General features: G+C 35.2%; 1 protein-coding gene across 4 annotated transcripts in view; it reads left to right on the top strand.

The window, feature by feature from the left end:
• Window positions 1-16,496, top strand: part of TRPS1 (transcriptional repressor GATA binding 1) — a 304,791-nt gene that overhangs the window by 24,010 nt on the left and 264,285 nt on the right. The window lies entirely within an intron of this gene.

The raw sequence follows: 16,496 nt of genomic DNA, 5'->3' as shown, positions 1-16,496 counted from the left end.
TTATCTTTGCCTGCCTCTGAGTCTCTGCCTTCCTCTTCTTTTGCCCTTTTCTTTGCTTCTCTGTTCTCTTTTTCTCCCTTACCTCCATTCCTCAATTCCCTTCCCCATATTCCTCTTTCTGCTTCTAACTTTTTTCCTCCATCTCTACTGCTCACTAAACATGTTTATCAAGTTATTCTTTCCTAAATCTAGTCTTTCACTTGTGAGCAGCATGTGAAGCATAGCATCAAGTTAATTATATTATGATTCTATTCATTTTTCATTTAATTAAATATTATTGTCTTTAAAATAAATGATTTTTCATATTTTCCTCTGAATGGTCACTAGTATCATTTTTTAAAATTAGGCTGAAATTGATATTTAATTTTTTTTTCAGTTTGAAAGGCATTTTTAATAGGTTAAATCAGCTCATATAAGTTATCAAATAGTTACGTATAAAATGTAAGAAAATGATATATACTGTATTAAAATTTAAGTACCATTTTATCACAAAGTTCATGTATAATATATATATACATATATATGTATATATATATTACATATAACATTTAAGTATATTTATGTTTTTTTATGTTCTTAGAATTGAGGCTATTATGCTTTTCAAAGGAATAAGTTTTGAAATAAGTGCCCTACGTGAATCTTGACAGTTCAAACCATCCGTATCAGTTACCAGTCCCCACCCACCCTACACCCCATTACATACTTCCTTGGTCATAAACTTTTCTTAGTAAAGAAATAGATGTGCTATATTTAATGAGGGAATAGAGAATTCTGTTTAGTACTTCTATTTGAAAAAGGCATTCAACACATTTTTTTTACATTCATCTTTTCTTTCCCATTTGCTCCAAAATGTGGTCTATTTTGATTTTGCTCTAATGTGTTGGTTTGTCTAGTACATTTTTATCAGAGAAGTCTAAAAATGAAAATATGTATCTATTTCTAGATAAGTTTCCCTTTATAAAGTTGAGAGTGTGTTCAATTGAAAAGTGTTTGGTTCCTTGATATAAGGTAGCTTAGCTCTGTAAATCTTTTGAAATCATATTTTTAAAAGAAAATGATTGCCTTATGGTGTTACCAATAATACTTAAATCATTAACAGTAATTGTGTTCTGTTCTCAAAATAAGTAACTAAGTATAAAAGTATATGTGATTTTGACACTGTAGGGAATTCTCTTTAACTCAGCTGGCAACCTGTTTATAACTTAGCAAGTAAGACCTAGGGAGTTGCCTGAGAAGTGGTGAGAGATTAAGTGACTTTTCATTTGTCAAACAGCTACTCTGTATCTGAAGCAGTGTGAGAATCTGATTCTAGGTCCACCTTACTATCTACTATGCAAGTGAATCATTAAATTCCAAATGAAAATTAAGTAGTAAATATATATTTAAATATATATGTATATATATGCACACACATACATTTATATGTATATATGTATGCATACACATACATACATACATACATACATACATACATACATACATACATACATACATACACATCAGATTACCAGAGGGCAATCAAATCTTTAGGCTTTCAGATTCTTTTATATGCCTTTTCCACTATTGATGTAATTCCTAAAGATTTAATAATCTGTCCAGATTTTTCACATTCCCCTCCAATAGTTATTATTCAAGTATCCTTGAATTTGAAAAGACAACAACAATGAAGTGATAGTTAAGGGATGAAACACCAAATTTTTACTTAGCTGTGGAACTCAGACTGAGTCTAAAACAAATATCTATGTGGAGAAAGGGAAAGCCTATTGTGGAGCAAATAAAAGCTCAACAAAGTTTAACAAACCTAGTAGATTATATTTATGTTGCTCTTTTTATCCCTAACTCATTGATGTCTTTCTAGGTTGGTATTCTCGTTATAAATTTAGTTTATCAGAACAATATTCCTTGGACTTTGTGTAGTCTTAATTATTACTAGTCATTAACTGATTACTAGATCTTAGGATATGGCCACATTAAGAAGTCTGGGTAGGGCCAGCTGGCAACATCATGTGGAGAAGAGGTAGAATGAGATCTATAATGTTCAGAGTCTAGCTCATGCCTAAGAGAACTTGATACTAAATTAAAAAAAAAACACTTATCACATGGAATTTAGTGTTAATGCTAGGTGTAAAATAGTCATATTCACCACCCCTAGTCAAAGTTAGTGCAAAATGCAATAAAATACACATGCAGATGGTTCTCACTTTATGTAAATTTGTATTATGCAAATTAAACTTTACTATTCTAAAAGAAATCCACATTCCTAAAAAAAAAAAGACTACTTAAGGATACTACCGCATGCTATCATCAGGTATACGAGGGAAAAAAAAGAACCACTGTTCAAACACCTCTCTATAGCTTCATAAAAAAAAAAACTTGCATGGTCAGCCACTAGTGATAAAGGCTTGGTGTGGTAGATTGGGAAGTGGCAATGTACTAAACATCTATGTTAAATTTACTGTACAGTACTTTGCATACTTTAACATTAACTTTACCTTTAGTTTCATAATTCTACCTATTATCATAATACAGCATTTAATATGTTTGCATTTTGGAACATTTCATGACTTTTGTATGTGGCTTTGTTATGTAGGCCAAGTGAAATGGGTGGGTAGGGGCAAATTTGCATCATGTGAAAGTTGCTTTAAGTAAAGCTTTGCAGAATGGTCCACTTAAGTATAGGGAGAACTGTGCCTTCATTCAAATTCAATCAGCATTCAAAAAGGCACAGTGCCCTGGGGATACAAAGTAGGAGGTGAATGGGGGTGGGGGGAGGGAGAGAAGCTTACATTCTACTGGTATGGTGTCAAAGTCAACTAATCTTTGTGTTGACTCACCACTTTTGGAGACTCTACAGCTTCATGTTATTCTGCATACTAAATGTACCATCTGCCTAGTCTCCTAAATGAAACATTTTAAGATTTTTTTTTTCTGTTTTACCCTTGCTTATTCCTTCCTCCCCACTTTATTCTTTGGACTACTAACCACCTGGCCTTTCAGATTAGTTTAAGTGCACATTCATACTACTGGATGGTTATAAAATATCACTTTTTTGCCTAAATTGTTCCCATTTAGCTGTGAGGCCCTGGTGAAGTTACTTAACCTCTCGTTTCTCTAGACAACTAAGACTAAATTACAGAGAGGAATTTTCTCATGTAAATGACGTCATAGATCCACTACCTATTCTTACTTATGATGTAATTTTGAGTTTATTTCATGACATTTTACTTCCTCCTCTCCAAGTCCCTAATCATTGACAAGAGCTGAGTTTCAGAGTGACATTATTGTCTCTCTCTTCCCCTTTCACTACAGTGAAGACTTTGGCACAACTTTGTTCTAACTTCATCTTACCAATTATCAAAATATTTTTTTTAAGGAATAGTATTACTGAGAACGTTTTCTTTTTTCTATTATCTTCTTTTCACTTCTTCTTGCTTCTCTTCTCTTCCTGCTTCTCTTCTCTCTATTTATTTCTGTATTTCTGTATTTATTTATTTACTCATTTGTTTATGCTTTGATTTGTTTAGAGACTTTCTTTTTAATTTGCATAATATTCATAAAGCACTTTGAATTCTCTGGATAATGTGCCAAAGTACTTCATGAATAAAAATGAATTGTAATATACTAAGGTCATCATATTTACAGGAAGCTGGGAGGTTGATGTCACATTATAGCACTTCAATCTTAAAGTATTATTCCTACTCTGAATTCTCAAGTTCAAGGCTTGTTCTTTAACTTCCAACCTAATTATTATTATTTGTTGTTGTTGTTGTTGTTGTTGTTTTTTGGGGGAGAGTGTCAGAAGTAGTAGTGTAGAAACTTCATGATTGTATCACAAGATGTGTATTTTTTTTAACCAAAAATGTATTGACTAGAGAACTAAGTTGGTCATATATTCTTTAAAACTTACACTTTATATAGCTATTTATCTAAAACCCAAGTAATATCTTGATATTGACCCACAGAGCAATTTATTGTCATTATTTTGGATGAAAAAGAAAGTGGAAATATGTAGGATGGCTTTTTATTTAAAGCAAAAATGCTTGCAATACTAACATATCAGGGGAGCCAAAGTGAAGACCTATGTAGGTGGTTAGAAGTAATTAGGAGTCTAAAAATTAAATAAAAATATGATCATGCATAGTTTGGTGGATTTTATTATAGAAGTTGGCTTCTATAATTTTATTTTATTTTTGTATAAACCAGGATTGAATCCTTCAGATAATGAAGTAAGACCTGAGACTCATTCAAGAACTTCCCCCCCCCAAAAAAAATCCAAAAACACAAGCTTTGAAAATCACTGAATGAATTTCAATACAGATGCCTTAGTACTGCTTTGTCAGTTTGACACAGTTACTTGTTTATTTCATGCCAAACAGTGGCATAAGACTGTGAGGCAGTTGGATCCTGGTTGGAATAAATAATTAAAAAAACCCAAAAAACAAATCAATACCTACCTTCCTTAGATCTAATACTTTAAGAAAATTGAGCATGTGTGTCCAAATCATGGTTGTTTTCAGTTCAAAGCTTTAGTAACTGGAAGCCATTTCTATATGATGGTAATCTGATAACCTATTTTGAAACATGTTTACTGAGTTCATTATGATTCTATGTGCCTCTAATGAAAGGATTGTTACACAATGGTTGGAGAGAATGAATTGTCCTTCTACGTCTAGGATTGCTTCTTTCAATACAAGCCAGGATTGCCCTCAATCTAATGGGCAATATCCAACTTACAACCGATTGGAATTTTTGCTAAAGTAAATTAAAATTTAAATGATGTCACATTCTAAGGAGATGCCAAGGAAAAAAAATGTGGCAGACGAGATTTTTTTTAAGCTAAAATACTTAGTTACAATAAATAGTGCATGTCGCAGATGAGTAGTTAGTAATGGCTTCAGATTAGCAGGAAAAGAGCAATTCCCATATGCTGATTCTAGTCTCTTAACGAAAAAAAATGTTATAGAAAAACTGAACAATATTTAACAAGCTGTGAGTTAAAGCAACAGTGTCAACGTATCTAGTTCCAGAAGGATAACAACGTTACCATATTTCTTCAAAAATATTTTAAGACATTTCGCAAAACAGAAAGATAGCTCTAAGCGAATCCAGCGTCTACCTCCCATCCCCCACCCCCATGGGCAGCCTCATTGAGTTTAGATAACTTTTCTTTGTGATTTCCTGATTCTAAAATCTGCGTGGATGATGACGCTCATCAAAAAATAAAAATAAATAAATTAAATAAATGCTGAGCAGAGGTGAGACGTAGCAATGCAGAGACTTTAATGACTAAGTCAGAGATAGATCAATCAATCAACAGGTATACATTATGTACCTATTATTGGGCCGAGCACTGTGTTAGTCATTGCAGTGACAAAGATAAAAATGGAGTAGACTCTGCTTCTTTCTCAAGGAGTGTACATTTGATCCGAAGAGATAACCTCTTCTTACATAAGTAAATATAAAATAAATGCAATGTAATTTGGGGAGTAGATAGGGGTTGGGGGCTTCCGGAAATGCCTCATGTAGGAGGTCGATTTTAAGATGCATTTTGAAGGAAATTAAGGATTCTAGGAGACAAAGGTAAGAATAGAAATAGGGATAAGGTGGAGCCTTTGTAGAGCCAGGAATAAGGTAGAGCCTTTGTAAAAACAAGGAAATGGGAAAATGAATGTCAAGTGGAGGAACTTTGAGGATTCCTGAAGTAAACAAGAGCCATTAGCCTTTGTGATGTGTCAGTGAAAACTTAGTTTCTGGTATGTTAATTTTCATCCCATTTCAAGCAACTCCCAATAGAAACATTAATATAGCCCGTACAGTTAGCTTGGAAACCATGTCATCTTCTCACTTGCAAAGATTGATAGTTTTGTGTAAAGCCTAGGAGATGGAACCTATCATGTGTTCAGCCCTTCTGAACTTGTGGCACAGAGATCCTTTAGTAATATTGCAAGCAACACCTTCAATAGTCATCAACTTCATTTCTTTTCAAAGGCATTTCCACAGTCCTCACTCTCCCAGGGTGTCACAATGTGCACATATGGGCAATGTGACTTTTTTGTCTCTGTGAACTTAAACAAAGCTGCCAGCTATAATTTTAGACTTTGCAGCCTTGACAGTGTCCCTTTAAAAAGCCTATAATATGATACCCATCATATTTCAGCTAAAAAGAGCCTGAAAAGAAAAAATAATAGATGAGATTATATTTTCTTCATTATAGTGGGGAGAGTTGTCTCTCGGTGTTCTTCACTTGATAGAGACACACACAAATTACTCAGAATAAAAGAGATAATCTCCCTTGCATCCTCTCTAAGGGGGAAAACATAGCATATATGTTGTCATTTTGTTATATTGTGCTAGTAATGGATGCATCCCACGTTGTTCGATTTTAGGTAACAACTTGACCTCATGTCAGTGTGCTAAATTAGCAGTCTGCTTTATGTTATATGCCTTTCAAAGTAATTTTTAAAAAAAACAGAAAAATCTATGTTAATTTGCTGTCAGTAGTTACTTCTGTGAAGTAATATCTTATACTCACATTGCCTGGGTCACCCAATGGTTATGTTGTGTACCTAGGGCAGTTCCTTCCTTGTCATTCCCTAAAAGTCAGTCAGGGCATTGTGGTTCAGTTGTAGTGAATAAAATAGTCTTAATCTCTGGAAAGAGTTAATACTCTTTCTTAAATACCTGCCTAATTGCCAGGGAGTGACTTAGGGGGTAAGGGAGGAATATAGCATTAGGCTTATGTTCAGCTGTTGCTGCCAGCATGATTTCAAGTATATATTCAATATGTGAGCGTTTATAGAGAAATTACACTTTGCCTGAGAGGAGGAAAATCAAAAGTTCTACTTTTTAAAGAAAAAAAAAGAACCACTTGATTCTGCTTTCTTACCAGAAAAATTTGGCTGACCTTTTTATCACACATAGTTCTATGAAGAGAACTGTGCATAGGGAAACAGTTCATAGTTTTTCTATTCAAACATAAACACAGACCAACACCTCCTAGCCCAACTGGAAGACATAACTATTCTGTGAAGAGAGATTTATATATCCAGTAAGAACTCCTAGGTTAGCCTTTTCCTAATCATTTAAAATACAATTTCACTGGAAATATTTTCATTTGTATTTTTCTTTAGATTTTCCAAAGAAGTTGTCACTTCACCTACTTCTACTTTGGAACCAGAAAGTGCTCAACCCAGTGTGTTGAGATTTTGTTCGCTCAATAAACAAGCATTGATTAAGCGCTTGTTATATGCTATGCATTGTGTTGAATGCTGGAAATATAAATCTCAAAGTGAGACAGTATCTGACCCTAAGGAACTTTCCAATTCATGCAAAACATCAGGTGGCTTTGGCTAAAGACATTGCATAGATCTGGATTGATTTTTAGCATTATTTTTTAAAAATCAAATTATTATTTATTTTTAAAATTCTTTGCTTTTTTAAATTGTTACAAATTCTCCTCCACACTCCCACCTATCCTCCATCCACCAAGAAAGCAAATAATATGACATCAATTACACATGTGAAATCATGTAAAACGTATTTCCATATTAGCCATATCACCAAAAAAAAAATCCGACAAAAATAAAGTGAGAAAGTTATACTTCAATTTTCACTCAGAGTTCATCAGTTAACTCCCTGGAGGTGGAATTTCTTGGATCATTGTACTGATCAGAGTAGCCAAGTCTTTCACTGTTGATCTTCATTATAACATTGCTGTTACTGTGCATAGTGATCTCTCAGTTTTTCTCATTTCACTTTGCATATAGGTATTTTATGTTCATGTATTTTACTGAAACCATTCTTCTCATCATTTTTTATAGCAAAGTAGTATTCCAACAAATCACATGGCACTACTTGTTCAACCATTCCCCTATTGATGAAGATTTCCTCAATTTCTAATTCTTTGTCATGGCAAAAATAGCTGCTATAAATATTTTTGTATGTTTAAGTCCTTTTCCTTTGATATCTTTGGGGAACAGGCCTAGTAGTGGTATTTCTGAATCAAAGGGTATGTATGCCAAATTTTATAGTCCTTTGGTATAGTTCCAAATTGTTCTCCAGAATGATTGGCCTAGTTCATAATTCCACCAACAGTTTACTAGTGTACCTATTTTCTTTCAATCCCTAAACATTTGTCATTTCTGAAAGGTGTGAGATGGTATCCCAGAATTGTTTTAGTTTGCATTTCTCTAATCATTAGTGATTGAGAGCATTTTTTTATATGACTGCAGATAACTTTGATTTCTTCTTCTGAAGGCTGCCTGTTTATATCCTTTGGCTATTTATTAATTGGGGAATAGCTCTTATTTTATTTTGTAAATTTTACTCAGGTCCTTATGTAGTTGAGAAATGAGGCCTTTGTTAGAGAAACTTCCTATATTTTTTTGTTTGATATTGCTGCATTGTCTATGGCACTTCTAGCAAAATGTAGTTTTCCTGTTAATCTCTTTTTATTAAGACAATTTTTTCTTCTGCTTTATTTGATCATGATTACTACCCACTGCTTTTCTTACTTTGGCTGAAGCATAATAGATTTTACTTCAGCCCTTTATTTGAACTCTGTGTATCTTTCTCTTTCAAATGTGTCTTTTGTAAGCAACATATTGTTGGATTCTGGTTTCTAACTCATTTTGCTTTCCACTTTCATTTTATAGGTGAGCTCATTCCAATCACATTCACAGTTATGATTACTTTGTATTTCCCTACATCCTATTTTCTTTTGTTTATCCTTCTTTCTTTTTATCCTGTCTCTCCTCAAAGTTCTGTTTTGTGACCATTGCTTTCCTTAATCCACTTTTTGTTATCTCCCCCTATGTTTCATACCTCCTTCCCCTCCTATTTCCCTACTTAGTCAGATAAGATTTTTATACCCAAATGAGTGTTTCTGTGTGTAGATATATAAATAGATATTTATTCTTTCCTCTTTGAATTAAGTCCAATAAGAGAGGTTCAAGCAATGCCCCTTCTACGTTTCCCCCTCAGCTGTAAAAGTTCTTTCTTGCATTTCTCTTTTATGTGAGAAAATTTTCCTCATTCTACTTCTTCCTTTTCTCTTTACCCAGTAAATCCCGCTTTCTCACTCTTTCATTTTTTTTGAGAGCCCAACACAATCAAGTCACGCTTATGTCTTCTGTATATGTAGACACCTAATAATGATAAAGTTTTAAGGAATTACAAGTATCATCTTCCCATATAGGAATATAAACAGTTTAAATATATTAGGTCCCTTATGATTTCTCTTTTATGTTTACCTTTTTATGCTTCTCTTGAGTCTTATGTTTGAATGCCAAATTTTCCATTCAACTCTGGTCTTTTGATTAGAAATGTTTGAATGTACTATGTTTCATAAAGTGTCATTTTTTTTCCTGAGTGATTTATACTCAGTTTTTCTGGATAAATTATTCTTAGTTGTAATCCTAGCTTTTTTTCCTTCTGAATATCATATTCCAAGCCCTCACTCCTTTAATGTAGAAGTTGCTAAATCTTGTGTGATCCTGACTGTGACTTCATGATCTTAGAATTGCTTTTTTTTCTTGTTCATTAAAGTATTATATCTTTGACCTGGGAGCTCTGGAATTTGGCTATAATATTCCTGAGAGTTTTCATTTTGAGATCTCTTTCAGAGATGATTGGTAGATTCTTCTAATTTCTATTTTATCTTCTGACTTTAAGATGTCAGGGCAGTTTTCCTGGATAATTTTGTGAGATATGATGCCTAGGCTTTGACATCTGTGATGATGAATTTCATATAGTCTCATAAATTATATTTTCTCAATCTATTTACCAGGTCATTTTTTTGGGGGGGGAATGGGATATTTTACATTTTCTTTTTTTCTCCATTCTTTTGACTTTGCTTTATTGTTTCTTGTCATTTCATGAAGTCAGTAGCTTTCAGTTATATAATTCTAATTTTTTTTTTTTGGTGAGGCAATTGGGGTTTAGTGACTTGCCCAGAGTAACACAGCTAGTGAGTGTTATGTGTATGAGGCTGGATTTGAGCTCAAGTCCTCCTGACTCCAGGGCGGGTGCTCCATCCACTATGCCACCTACCTGCTTCTACAATTCTAATTTTTAAATTCCTTATATTCTCCTCAATAAATTTTTGTGCCTCCTTTTCTTTTTGACCTATTCTGCTTTCAAAGGAGTTCTTCCATGAATTTTTGTTCTTTATTCAGCCAATTCTTTTCTTTTTAAGGCATTATTTTCTTCTGTATTTTTTTGCCTCTTTTATCAAGCAATTCATTCTCTATTCATGATTTTCTTGCATCACTCTCCTTTTTCTCACAATTTTTCCTCTATTGTTCTTATTTCTTTCTTTAACTCTTCCAGGAATTCTTCTTGGGCTTGAGTCCAGTTAGCATTTTTTTTTTGGTGAGGCTTTGATTGCAACTATTTCCACATTGTTATCATATCAAAATCCCTGCCATAGTAGAAGCTTTTCCTGGTCATTATTTTTTTCTTGTTTGCTTATTTTTCAAGACCCTTTCTTGACTTTGAACTTAATGTTAAATTTGTGCTATGCCCACCTAGGGTTGGGAGTCACTGTACCAAGCTTTAGACTTTTTCTTGCTGATGTTTTCAGTGCTAGGATTTGGGGTTTGCAAGTTTTTTGGTACTTTCAAGGTGGTGTGAGATAGTCACTGCTTCCCTTGTCTTTATTCGGAAAGGACCCCTGCTCCCCTTTAACTACAGTCTGTATCTCTGCTCTTTGGAACTATGACCATGTTCTTTGCTCTCCTTTACCCACAAGCACAAGTGCTCCTTTTAATCCTAGAACTATGACCAGGTTCCCTGTTCCCCTGCAGCTGCAAGCTATAGCACTCCTTTCTGCCTTGGAATTGTGAACAGGCCCCTGCTCCCTTACCAGTTCAAGCTCCCATGTAATTGACCACAAGTGCCACTTTCTAGTCTGGAATTGTGATCCAAAACTGCTTATGAGTAAGAGAGTTGCCACTCAGTGCCAGCAAAGAGTCCCCTGTGATCTCTTTCTGACTGGTGGTGCAATACTCTCTCTGGGCTGAAAGCTCCTGAAGTTGCCACTGCTACTGCTGTTTGCAAAGTCTGTCACTGATGCTGCAGCCCTGTGCATGTATTATGAACATTTCTACATCTATGTCACATTCCTCTCCTACCAACCTCCTAACTTGTCTTGGACTGAAAAAATGTTTCACCCTGATCTTTGCTGCTTTAAAATATGATCTGAGGTTTTATTTTAAAGCTGTTTGGAGAGGAATGTTGTGAGGGTTTAGCTGGAATGCTTACTGTTTCTGCCATCTTGGCTCTTCCACTTGATTTTGGGCATTATTGATCTAAGACACATTTGTGAGCTTACACATTTCCCTTGTTTCTTGATTGAATTTATATCTTAGGCCTCTTCACAGAAAATCCTAAATCCATAGACTATTGGAACTGGAATGACATTTCAGAGATCAAAGGTTCTACTTCTTGTCTTCAGATTGTCAACATTCATGGTGATATGGTCCTGGTGATGATACCAATCATGGAAGTTCATGTTTACTCAGTAGTTTATTGGATTGGACCTGACATTTCATTGTTACAGGGAGCTAACTCCTGACAAGAAACTTCCTCTATCAATAGAGATCAACAGCTGCTCCAAAGCTTTTAGTCTTAGAATTGCTTGGGGAACAATCCCCCCGCCCCCCAACCCCAGCATCACACAATTGGTATTTGTCAGAGGAAGGACTTGAATCCATATTTGCTTAATATAGAAGACATTTCTGGCATTGCTGCCTCTCCAATAGAACTTTAAAATTTAGTGGTTGCATTTTGTTGAAACCTTCCTGGACATTTTTTTTTATTCCATGACTTGCAGGGAGCAGAATGTGACAAGCAAAATTGTCATTGAATGCATTGTGGTCTGAGGTCTGTCTTAGTTCTTGCTGAACTACAGAATTTCAAAAGCAGAAGGAAGCTCAGAGCCCAGCTGGCTAAATTCATACCTGAACAAGAATCCCATCTACAATGGTAGCTAAGTCAGTGAATAAACATTTATTAAGCCCATGTTATATATTGGGCAATGTGCTAAGTTCTGGGGATGCAAAGAAAAGCAAAGGCCCTCAAGGAACTCACAATCTATTGGGGGGAGCACTACACATAAAAAGTAGTGGAAAAGCCAAGGTTGAGGGGGACAAAGTGCTGTAACAAGGAGAAGAATGAGGATGTCTTTGTCCTGGGTCCTTTCCTTAAATAGAGGGTATTAGAGGAGGTCTCCAATGTTCACCTCCTACCCTCTGCAATCAGAAGGGACGGGCCCAAGGGTCAAGGGATATTAAGTATGTGTGAGTTTCAGAGCTGATATGATCTTTCAGGAAGTTGAGTTCTGACCAGTGCTTATACCATATTAATTCTTTGTCCCATACTGGTCAGTCACTTTGATGTCATCCAAAAGTTACTTATTCATACCCAACTTTGATCATTGCTCTAGCCTGCCTGTATAACCTAATTGTGTCTCCTGTCCTATCCTGGATATATGAGACCTGGAAATATAAGAAATAATAATAACAAGAAAAACAACAAAAGACCTTTTCTGATAACTGCCCTAGCCACATCCCCCTTTCCAATCAGGGATGGGGAACCTGCATCTTCAAGGCCATAAGTGGCCTTCTAGGTTCTTGGGTGCAACTTTTGTTTTTTGTTTTTGTTTTTGTTGTTTTAGGGGTTAATTGACTTGCCCAGGGTCACACAGCTAGTAAGTGTTATGTGTCTGAGGCCGGATTTGAACTCAGGTCCTCCTGAATCCAGGGCTGGTGCTCTATGCACTGCGCCACCTAGCTGCCCCCTGGGTGCAACTTTTGACTGGGTCCAAGTTTTACAGAACAAATCCTTTTGTTAAGATGATTTGTCCTGTGAAGTTTAGATTCATTCAAAGGGCAACACTTGAGGAACTGGAGGGCTACATGTAGCCCTGAGATCTCAGGTTCCCCACTCTTGTATCTTTAACTGTCTCATTCATTTTTTCATTTAATCTTATATTGTTCTACGTTGTTCTGCATTAATTGACTATTTTATAGGTTCATGCCATGTCACTCTAGGCAGCTGGTAAGAAAGCTCTTAAGAGTCAAGGATCATGATATTCTCTGTCTCTCTGTCTCTCTGTCTCTCTCTTTCTCTCTCTCTCTCTCTCTCTCTCTCTCTCTTTCTCTCTCTCTCTTTCTCTTTCTCTCTCTGTCTTTCTCTCTCCCCTGCCTCAGCAGGGGAGCTAAGTGTTCTACTTAGTAGGTCTTGATAAGGATTTGTTTAATAAAACCATTCATGAATGGGATGGTTTGGGAATGTAAAAACCCACTGACCATGACATCTATTGGAGTCAGTATTTTAATTTTCCTGCCCCAAAGACTCACTATAGCTTCTAATACAATATATTATCTTTTACTATAAAATGGATAAAAACAGGTTCTTTTATCTTCTTTTCCAATATGTGAATTTATCATTTACTTCAATTATGTATAAGATACCTTACTCTTAGGAAAAGATACATCTGAAATGAATTCTTTATATGTGCTTTATGATATTGGCAAATTGCCAGAATTTAAATTTCTCCATTGGGCAAGGTGGTGACAAATATAAGAACTTTTGGCATCGCACTATCATGTGATCAAAATTACATTGGGAAAATGAGAATTCTTTTTACATTAAAAAAACTAAGAGTTAACAATTAAAATTAATTATCTCACCATAGTGACATTTCTCCCAAAAAAATGATTATGTGTGAATTAGAGCTATCTACTCCAATGTGTCTTCATCATTTCCAAAGACCTCTGAGTTTATTAGTTCAGGTGTTTTCCTTCTCATACAGATCTCACTTTTTATTTGGCTTATTTGGATGGTCTCTTGGAATTTCTTTTGCCAAAAAAATTAATTATCTGGTGGCCAGCTTTCTAATAATCAACTAGAAGAAAACACTTTAAATATTCATTTTATCCAAGTTGAGCATATGCAAGTCTTAACAGTAATGCTTATTTATTCGCAGAAAATGAAAAATTTTGCCTAATATTAAAGTTAAAGTTTTGAATTATATGATTTAAAACTCAAACATTTTTTCCCAGAAAAATAAAATGGGAACACACTGGAAGACACACACACACACACACACACACACACACACACACACACACACAATGATATCTGTGTACGAGGATATTATACTACTATAAAAATTGACAAGCGTGGTGTAAGGAAATATGAAAATACACATTTGAGTTAATGCAGTGTCAAGCTACTGGAACCAGAACTTTATATACTTATAAGAACTGCACAAAAAGAAGAGAAAATAGATAAAAGATGAAGGAAAATGGGTCAAATGTGGTGAAATATTGATCAGGACTAGGATGGAAACTAGCACAAAAGTATTTTCTTTGCCTTTTTGTTCCTGGTTCTTTCACTTGGTTTTACCTTATTAAAGGCTAAACATTTAGGGTAAGATTTTATTTACCCCTTGTTTTATTGGACAGTGACAACTGCAATGATTTTATTTATTTCTCATGAGATCTATGATCTCATTGATATAAGGGCTTATATTCCTATACCAATGCAGAGCTGTAACTTCTTACAACTAGAGAGTTGCCTGGGGCACTGAGAGATTGCACATGGTTAAATAGACAGTACCTGTTAGAGGAGCAAGTTGTATCCAGGTCTTCCTTATTCTGAGTTCAGCTCTCTATTCATTGGAGAATACTATCTCTAATTTATATATGTTTTTAAATGCAAATCTTTCTAAAGGGTACACATTCATTAAAGAGACTAAAGACTAAGGTCTGGGCCTATGGTTTTACTGATACAGGGAATTTCTGTGTGAGAATGCTTCCTCTCCCAATGTAGGTTGGCACCTTGTCTGCAAGTTATTAATAAGAGAGTTGCCTTCAACAGTGAGAGGCTATGCCCAGGGTCATGAAGCCAGTATGTGTTAGAGGCTGGATTAGAACCCTGATATTCCTAACTTCAAAACCAACTCTCCATTCACTATGTTATGTTGCCTCTGTATACTTAATGGCTGAGTGACTTTACTGTGAGCATTGGCAGTAATTCTAGATCCAGGTAATATAGAACTGTGTGTTGAATGGATGCTGACCTCAGGAAATATCTTTAATCTTGTATTACTTTAAAAGCCTCTGATGACATATTGCTTTGAATACTTACTCTGTTGCTTACCACCTTTATAAAACTAGGCAAGTTTTTTCACTTTTCTGCATTTAGGTAATCTCATTGGTAGACCTGGGGTGTTGGATTATATGGTTTCTAAGGAATTTCTTATCTTCAAATACTATGATCTTTGAAAATACTGCCTGTAATCTTTATATCATTAAAACAATAGGTTATAGGCATTATCTAGTCAGATTATAAACCTTCCTTTTTCTTTTTATGGGAGGAGGTTGGGAGGGCAGGCTGTCAGAGTCAGTGTGGTGGAGTAGAGGACTAGCCTTGGCATCAGGATGATCTGCATCCAAGCCCTGCTTTTGACACATTTTAGTTGACATTCACTTAACTTCTCAGTACCCCCTAGGCAACTCTCACAGACTATACGTGACACAGCTAAGGCAACTGATCTACATTGATGGTTTTCCACACCAGAAAGTTCCCTATACCAATGATATCACAGATCAGAACAAAAGAAAAAGTTCTAGGTTCTAATAGCAGGGTCTTCCTCACTGCTTCAAGAATTTGTGTGACAGGGTTTGGTGAGCATTTACTCTGGGTTTCACGAATCTTCATCATCAGAACAAGGTTCTTCTGTAGAAATTACCCTGGACTGCAATTTTGTCCAGACTCTCTTAATTGGCTAATTTAATACAAGTTGAAGAACAGACAACATTAAAAATTGCATCATTTAATGTTATAATACGATTGAAAGTTCTGCATAATGGATCCAGTTTCTCATGAAATCTCTTGATCAAATTTCCCATGAAATTTATGTTGAAACTTGATCAAGTTTCTCATGAAATCTTGGTTGTGAAACTGATCACATGCCTGGCATAGAGGCATTTTATAGTAGTGATGAAGGACTTCAATTATCTGGATATCTAATGTAGTGTTCTCTTTCTCTCTCTCTCTGTCTGTCTGTCTCTCTCTCTCTCTCTCTCTCTCTCTCTCTCTCTCTCTCTCTTTCTCTCTCTGTTTCTCTCCCTCACTTCTCCCTCTATTTCTCTGTCTCTGTGGGTCTCTGTCTCAAAAGCAGAACAGTTAATGCTTTGTTGCCTTGCCTTAATGGTAATTTCATTCTTTCATTTGTGGAGGAACCTATGAGAGAAAGTTATTGTGTACTTGATTCTCACCAATAAAGAATAACTAGGTGCTATGAGTGGAGGTAGTAGGAAGCCTGGGGGTAAGTGACTATTTTCTCTTACAATTTATAATAAGGAAGGATAGGAAAGCTGATTAAAGTCTTTGATGACTTTAGATTTGGTAATAATGGCTCTTAAAGATTTCAGTGAAAGGTAGTGATCTAAAATACTATAGGGAAAGTTATCCCAGCAAAAGAT

The sequence above is a fragment of the Phascolarctos cinereus genome, unplaced genomic scaffold (genome assembly GCF_003287225.1).
Source record: "Phascolarctos cinereus isolate Bilbo 61053 unplaced genomic scaffold, phaCin_HiC Scaffold_4;HRSCAF=312, whole genome shotgun sequence".
Classification (NCBI taxonomy): domain Eukaryota; kingdom Metazoa; phylum Chordata; class Mammalia; order Diprotodontia; family Phascolarctidae; genus Phascolarctos; species Phascolarctos cinereus.
This window is presented reverse-complemented; position numbering and strand designations above follow the sequence as displayed.